A 7369-nucleotide genomic window follows, 5' to 3' on the forward strand; every position below is an offset into this window, starting at 1 on the left:
TGGGCAGGGCGGGGCGTGGGGAGGGGCGGCCCGGCCAGCAGCAGGGGCTGTCCCCCCCCATGGGCCGGAAGCCCTGGCCCCACCGTCCTCCCTCCCCAGGCGAAGGCAGGGAGGGCAGCCCAGCTCTGCACAAGGCCGCGCACAGATGCACACAACTGTCTGCGAAGGGGCTTCTTCAACATGGTTTGCCAGGGCCGGAGGCTCCTGCCTGTAATCCTGCTTCTCAGTGTGTGTGTGCGTGTCGGTGCACACACACACTTTCTCATCTCTCCGACGGTCCCTTGCATCCCTGGGGTTTGCATGCATTTCTGTCTGCAGCGCGCCCCAGGCTTCTGAGGATCTTGGCAGCCTCCCCCTGTGGATGCTAAAGACGCTCGATTCCTGCTGTTGATCTTTCCAGTGAGTGGTTCATCCTAACGATGTTGTGGACCTCTAGGGATGGTCGCTTGCTTCAGGTTCTTCTTGTCTCATTAGGGCTATGCCAAGAGTAAGTCACACAAGCAGGCAAACACACACACACAGACACACACCTCTGCAAGCACACATTCAAACACACACATACCTGCAAGCACACTTACAAACACACATGTGCAAATGCACACCGGTTACAAGCATACATACACACACATATACAAACACATATACATGCAAGTATACATACAAACACACAAGCACATGCACATACACACAGAGTTGTCACTACTGTGCACAACCCTAACACCATGATCCATGGTGCATGCCGACTGTGGATGGTGAACATGCTCACCATCCACTCTCCTGTCTCACCTGCATCCATGCTGACAGAGAGGACCCCACTTTGCAAGGTCACGGTGTCTCCCGGGACTTACCGGGTGTAGACAGTATACTGAGTACGTGTACTGATCCAGGAAACCACGAGCCCAAGGACCCCAGTCACGGGTCTCAAACTGTTGGTTCTCAGCATCATATTTCTACAAACGCATCCCAGACAGAGTGCTAATGACTTTCGCTACATCATTCTGGGACACAGATGTCGCCTCATTCCAGACAGTAGGTGATGTGCCCCTCACTGAACTTTTGTCCACAGACATCTTTGGTGTCCCAGGAGGAGAGCCTCTGGCACTCAGTGCAGAGACTAAGAATCCCACAGACCATGCTAAATGGCTCGAGCGGCTCTAGCTCGGCAGACACAGCACCACAGGACAGCTTTGCAGACACAGAGGCCTGGCCGAGCTCAGGGATGGTCTGCGGAGGTGGTGTTCTGGAGTGACAGGGCTAGGAGCGGCTAAAGACAGACGGCCAGGCCGGAAGCGAAGGCCTGAGTGCGGGGTCACCCGCCAGCCACTGAGCGGCCTGCCTCCAGCCAGCCAGCCCGGCCCGGCACCAGGGGGTCACGGATTCCAATCGCCCATGAACCGGAAGCAAATGAGGCTGTGTAGACCTGGGCTGCTTTCCCAGGGGCTCCAAGGCCGGGTCCTCAGTTCATCTTTCCTCCCAACATCCCAAGGCAGCTGTGAGCTGCCTTGCTGGTCGCCACATGGCCCATGTGAGACTCCTCAGGTGCTCTGGGCTGCCTGGGGGGGGGGGGGGGGGGGGGGGAGGGGCAGGCTCACTTTTCATGAAACATGTTGGCTCCCAAGAGAACAGAAGGCCAAAGGCTCCCAAGACAACAAAGGGACAGAGGGTTCCCAAGAGAACGAACGGAGGGACACTGCTCACGAGAGAACAGAGGGACACAGGGCTCCCCAGAGAACGGAATCATAGTACGTCTGCTCTTCCAGCTCCCTCTGCCCACCCTGTGCCAAACCTGCTTTGGAAAAGAAAAACAAAGGAAGGGAGAGCCATCAGGAAGCCCCTCTCTACCCCCTGAAACTTCAGAGAGCTCACAGGAGAGTGCCCTCAAAAGAGGGTCTTCCTGGGAGACCCTTCCCCACGCCAGGCGCGGCCCCTCTCGGCCTCATCTGTGACATCCAGCCGGCACTCCCACCCGATTCCGGCAGTGCCAATCTTCACCTTGCCATTTCCTGTGGTGAGACGGTGCGGCTGCGGCCGCCTGGCCGTCAGACCGTCATCTCGTTGTAACCGATGAGGTACTCAACACCAAGTGGGAGAATTGTGGCCGTGGGCGCTGTGCACCCTGGCGGGCCCCATGGGGGCCCGAGCAGGGCCAGTTGTGGCCGGGACGAGGATCTTCCGGCCTTGCTGGCACGCGGGACCCACATGGCTGCTTCTAGTCTTGGGGAAAGGAGAGCTCGGAGGAGGCAGGGAATTTCCAGCCTTTGGAATTTAGACACTTGAAGACCACAAAGGAGAATTGGCTGCCTTGATAATTGGAGAGAAACCCACAGGAGGTCCTGGAAGCCCGGAGTGGTTTGATCCCAGGAGGTGATCCACAGACAGCTTCACGGTTTGCTGGTTAGTTTTGAAGAGCACCTCAAGGACGATTCTGCCTGGGCTGGCCTGGAAGCCTGGTCCCCCAGTCTCTTCCTCCTGAGTAGCTAGGGTCCGGGGTGTGATGACAGCACTGGTGTCTGCCACAGTTTCATCATGAAGAAGGGGTGGGGTGTGTAAACAACCTTCGGTTGGACGACGTTCAGAATCTCCACTGCCCAGGGCCCAGGGGCTCCAGATAGAGGTGAGGCGTGGCTCACCTGGCTGTCGATGGATTGGACACAGATCACCACAACCGCTACAAAGCTGGGTTCCATTTGGATGGTATTTGCCCTCCTGTGTGTATATTTCTGAGTAGGTTCTGACAGAAACATTTATAGAAAAAAATGCAGCAAGTGGGTTCCAATGAGTGGGGTTTTAGAGCACACTCCTTTCTAGTTATTTCTCCCTCAAAAACTAGCAGGCATGGCCCACAAATTACCAAGTTATTAGCATACATGCTCCTGTGTCAACGCCTCTGCTGTGTGCAGTTCAAGTGGCCATATACCGCGAGCTCTGTTGGGCAGTAATATAGATCCATCCACCCAACCACCTGCCAGTCCATCCATCCACCTGCCAACCACCTCCCCACCCATCTACCCGCCCATCCATCCATCCGCCCACCCTCCTTTGATCCCTGAATTTTCCATCCATCCATTTGGGCGCTTCGAGAATTAAAAGAGACAATGCATTTAAAGTACTTCCTGTAATGTGCTTGGAGTCTCGGCTGCCCTGTAAATTGCCAAGTGACAGCTATTACGACGGTACCTGTGTGAAAGGGTCAGCAGCCACAACCTTCTGGAAGGCAGGATCTATGATTAGGCCTCCCCCGTTCCCAACACTTCAGTGCTTCTCGATTGCTGAGCAAATTAAGCGCACGTGCCTCATCCTGCTGACAGGCCCTTTGCATCACATTATCGCAGAACCCTCCCGCATCTCCTCGGTGGCTGCCCTCTGCTTTCTGGGTCCCGAGCCCTGGCCCGTGTCACACACACCCCTCGGTGGCTGCCCTCTGCTTCCTGAGTCCCCCAGCCCTGGCCCGTGTCACACACACCCCTCGGTGGCTGCCCCTCTGCTTTCTGGGTCCCCCAGCCCTGGCCCGTGTCACACACACCCCTCGGTGGCTGCCCCTCTGCTTTCTGGGTCCCCCAGCCCTGGCCTGTGTCACACACACCCCTCGGTGGCTGCCCCTCTGCTTTCTGGGTCCCCCAGCCCTGGCCTGTGTCACACACAGCACCCCAGGGCTGTGTGTGTGTGCTGTGACAGGGCCTCTCTTACATAAACCTTGTACGTTTTTGCCAGTCTCTGACAGAGAGTTAGCTATCTGGTAATTCAGAAATGCTAGGCTGACGCTTTCAAACTATATTAGATTCATAATTTTTCAGGAAGCATGTGTATATTTTTTAAATTGTCCTTTCATAGATTAGAGATTTGTTCTTTAGAATCAGGCAGTATAAGAGATTACTATGAAATACGTTCTTGTGGGTGCTGGGTGCTCATCCATCTAGCTCTGAGCTGACCTGCATATTCACATATTGCTCTTGGCTTCTTCCTGGGTCCCTCTAGAAAGGTCTGTTTACAGTGAGACAGAAAAGCTGTGCAATTTTGCCATGCTCACCAAAGGGGCGCCTGCCCTGTGCTCTGTTTGTCCTCTTCATCTCGCTTTATGTCTTGGGGGTACGTATGTGAAGTTAATTAGATCTCTGCATTATGGAATGACTTTATGGAGATCTAATTGATTTAACCCCTAAATCACTGAGTCCTGGTGGGTGAAGGCACTTGGCCAAGGTCACGGTGGGGCTGGCAGTGCAGGCCTCTCCCTGACCCCATCTCTGCCCCCTCCTCTGCGGCCTGCACTGGTGATAATAACTAGATGGTTCTTCAGGGGATATTAATCTGAAGGAAAGGCCCATGCATGACAAAATGCAAGTTGTGTAAAAATAAATAATATCAGGTGAGGTTGTAAAGAAAAAGCCTTCCTTGCGCCCTTGTCGCAGGGAGGATGGTGATGGGCAGAGCTTTTGTGTGCGGTGCTAATTGAGAACTCCTCCACAGAACAGCCTCTGTTGCTATGGACACAGTCCCCAGAGGAGGTTCAGAAATTCCTCCACATGCCCGCATGCACCAGAGAAAGCCTGCCTACTCCCCTTCCATGCTCAGAGAAAGCTCTGTGTGTGGGTGGAACAGAAATCACCCACACTGCAATAACCCAGCAATAAACGCATTTACAACGGCCTTCACAAGGACCCAAATCTGAAAAATTAATCACCCCCGGTCGCTTGGAAGGAAGCTACCCGCCGAGGAGGGCTCCTCTCGGGCCTTGTCCTCAGGGCTAGGTGGCAACACTGCTGTGAAATTCCACACCAGAGCACGGCCCACTCCCCCCACCACGCAGCCCAATACAGAAGTCAGCCCAGATGTCAGGCTGTCGGCCATGGCGCTGGCTGCTGGAGGAGAGCCGGATGGCCGCAGGGTCCGACCGCAGGCCAGTGAGAGAGGCGAGGCACAGGGTCAGCAGCTTGTAGGCTGAGAAGAACAGTGGGGGGGCACCTAGGGCTTCGGGGGCCCCTGTGGCCTCTGCCCGCAAGGCTGAGCCCAGCTGGGCACAGGTCTCAGGCCCTTCCGGCCTGACTCATCCCCACCCCTCCTGAAGGTCTCCCAAGACGGGCAGATGGGCTCTGTGGATGCTGTGTCTGCTTAGAAGCAGAAGAAAATCTCACACTGGCACTGACCGGCGGGCACTGTCTCCTGGATTGGGGCCGGGTTACGTGCTGCGTGGAGGGCCGTAGGAACGTGTAATCATGGATGGGAGGAAGGTTTGTCTACAGCTCTGCTCCCTGGCTGAGGCCACCATGCTCCTCAGATTTGGGGACCACGTCTGACCTGTCCCTCACAAGCAGGCCATCTCCATGCTCTTGTGAAAATGGCTTTAAGAGAGTTCAGAGGTTTTGACAGTAGCACAGCCCAAAAGTTATTAATGTTGTATAAAACATTCTATTATGGACACAGAAATAGCCCTGGAGGTATAGTTCAAGCAACAGAGCAATTGTCTAGCAGACATGAGGCCCTGGATTCAAACCCCAGCACTGCCAGAAAAGATGAGGATGGCCAGGGAGGGAAGGAGAGGAAGAGAGGGATGGAGGAAGAGGGAAAGAGGGAGAGAGAGAGGAAGAGAGGGAGGAAGGGAGGAAGGGTGAGGGGGTGAGGGAGACAGGAAGGGAGAGAGGGAGAGAGAAAGAGAGAGAGCGAGAGAGCGAGAGAGGGAGAGAGAGGGAGAGAGGGAAAGGGAGAGAGGGAGAGAAGTAGATCTTCCTAACAACCACTTGGCAGCAGCAGCTGGGTCAAAAAATAGCAGGGGGCAAGGAGCAAGCCAGCAAGGAAACACACAACCTGCTCGGCAGAGCGCCCCCCAGAGGCACTGAGGCTCAACACAACCCGCTCGGCAGAGCGCCCCCCAGAGGCACTGAGGCTCAACACAACCCGCTCGGCAGAGCGCCCCCCAGAGGCACTGAGGCTCAACACAACCCGCTCGGCAGAGCGCCCCCCAGAGGCACTGAGGCTCAACTAACAATTACAACAATTTTTTGAAATTGCAAAGAACTTTGTGCTTTCTAAGATACCAGCACTAACTGAAAGCAGGCTGGGGTCAGGCAGAGCCCCTGTGCGACGGTGCAGTGGTGCGGCGGTGCGGCGGTGCATCCGTGCGGCGGTGGGGAGCGGGCTCCAGGCCGACCGCAGCCTTCACAGCTCCCCTGGGTCACAGGCATCTCCGCTGCTGGGGCATCAAAGCCGGCCTGGCCCTTTTTGGCATTGTGCCCTCAGCGTGAGCTCTGCCACCTGTGTGTCCTGTCCTTCGCGGGCAGGGCGGGGGCCAGCGGCCGCAGGTGGGAGGAGGGTCGCGGCCGGGGCCGGGCCTTCGCCGAGGGGGGAGAGGCTTGCTCCACGCACAGCTCTCCCCAGAGCTGCCATACTTCTCCCAAGGAGGGAGCTCACGCCTAGAGCCGACTCCAGGTCACCAGCCCCATTACAAACACTTCAACTGCAGACATTAGTGTTATTATTCAGGATAATAGATCGGATCTTAGCTGTAGCCCTTTTTATCATGGAGAAGTGTGCTACTCATAGTCTGTCGCCAGTAATGTCATCTACTTCTATTTATTGATGATATTATTGTGTATCTAAGACAAGAATGGCTCAATCTTCAGAAAATGTAATTCAGCACAGAAATCCTGAAAAATTTCCATGTGACTCAGGCTGTCGGAAATAAGTACTTTGACCTGGAATGAAGCAGAGTTGCCTTTCTGGGTGCTGTGCCCACTCGGAAGATGGTGGCGGAGAGCCTTCCTGTGCACCTGGGGGTCTGTGGTGGCCCCGGGTCCCAGAGCCGGCGGGTCTGCCCCTCCCCCCTCCTGCCCCGTCTCCAGAGGGTGCTAAGACTCCCAGCACTGAGATTGCCCTCTTGTGCATTTCTGCCTATGGCAGATGAGCAATTGTTCGCTTTGTGCTCAATATGCTCTTAGTTTTGGATTTTTCTTTTCAACAAAACGCTGAATTTTTTTGAACAAATGTGTGTTAGTGCAAGGTGGAGTGGTAGCAATTACAACATTGTCCTCACAGAGTTTTCAGATAGGTTTAAATGAAAGGCATGATATTCTCATAAGAATTTGCTTTTTCATGTTTGCTAAACAAATAGGAATGGGGAGAGGCAAATGGCCGGGGATGTCTGCCGGCACAAAGCCCTAAAGAAATGCCTTTCGGAGGTGACCTGGCTCAGAATTGAACTCTGTGTGTGTGTGTCCTGTGTGTGTGTGTCCTGTGTGTGTGTCCTGTGTGTGTGTGTGTCCTGTGTGTGTGTCCTGTGTGTATGTGTGTGTCCTGTGTGTGTGTCCTGTGTGTGTGTCCTGTATGTGTGTGTGTGTCCTGTGTGTGTGTGTCCTGTGTGTGTGTGTCCTGTGTGTGT

The sequence above is a fragment of the Dipodomys ordii genome, unplaced genomic scaffold (genome assembly GCF_000151885.1).
Source record: "Dipodomys ordii isolate 6190 unplaced genomic scaffold, Dord_2.0 Scaffold115, whole genome shotgun sequence".
NCBI classification, from domain to species: domain Eukaryota; kingdom Metazoa; phylum Chordata; class Mammalia; order Rodentia; family Heteromyidae; genus Dipodomys; species Dipodomys ordii.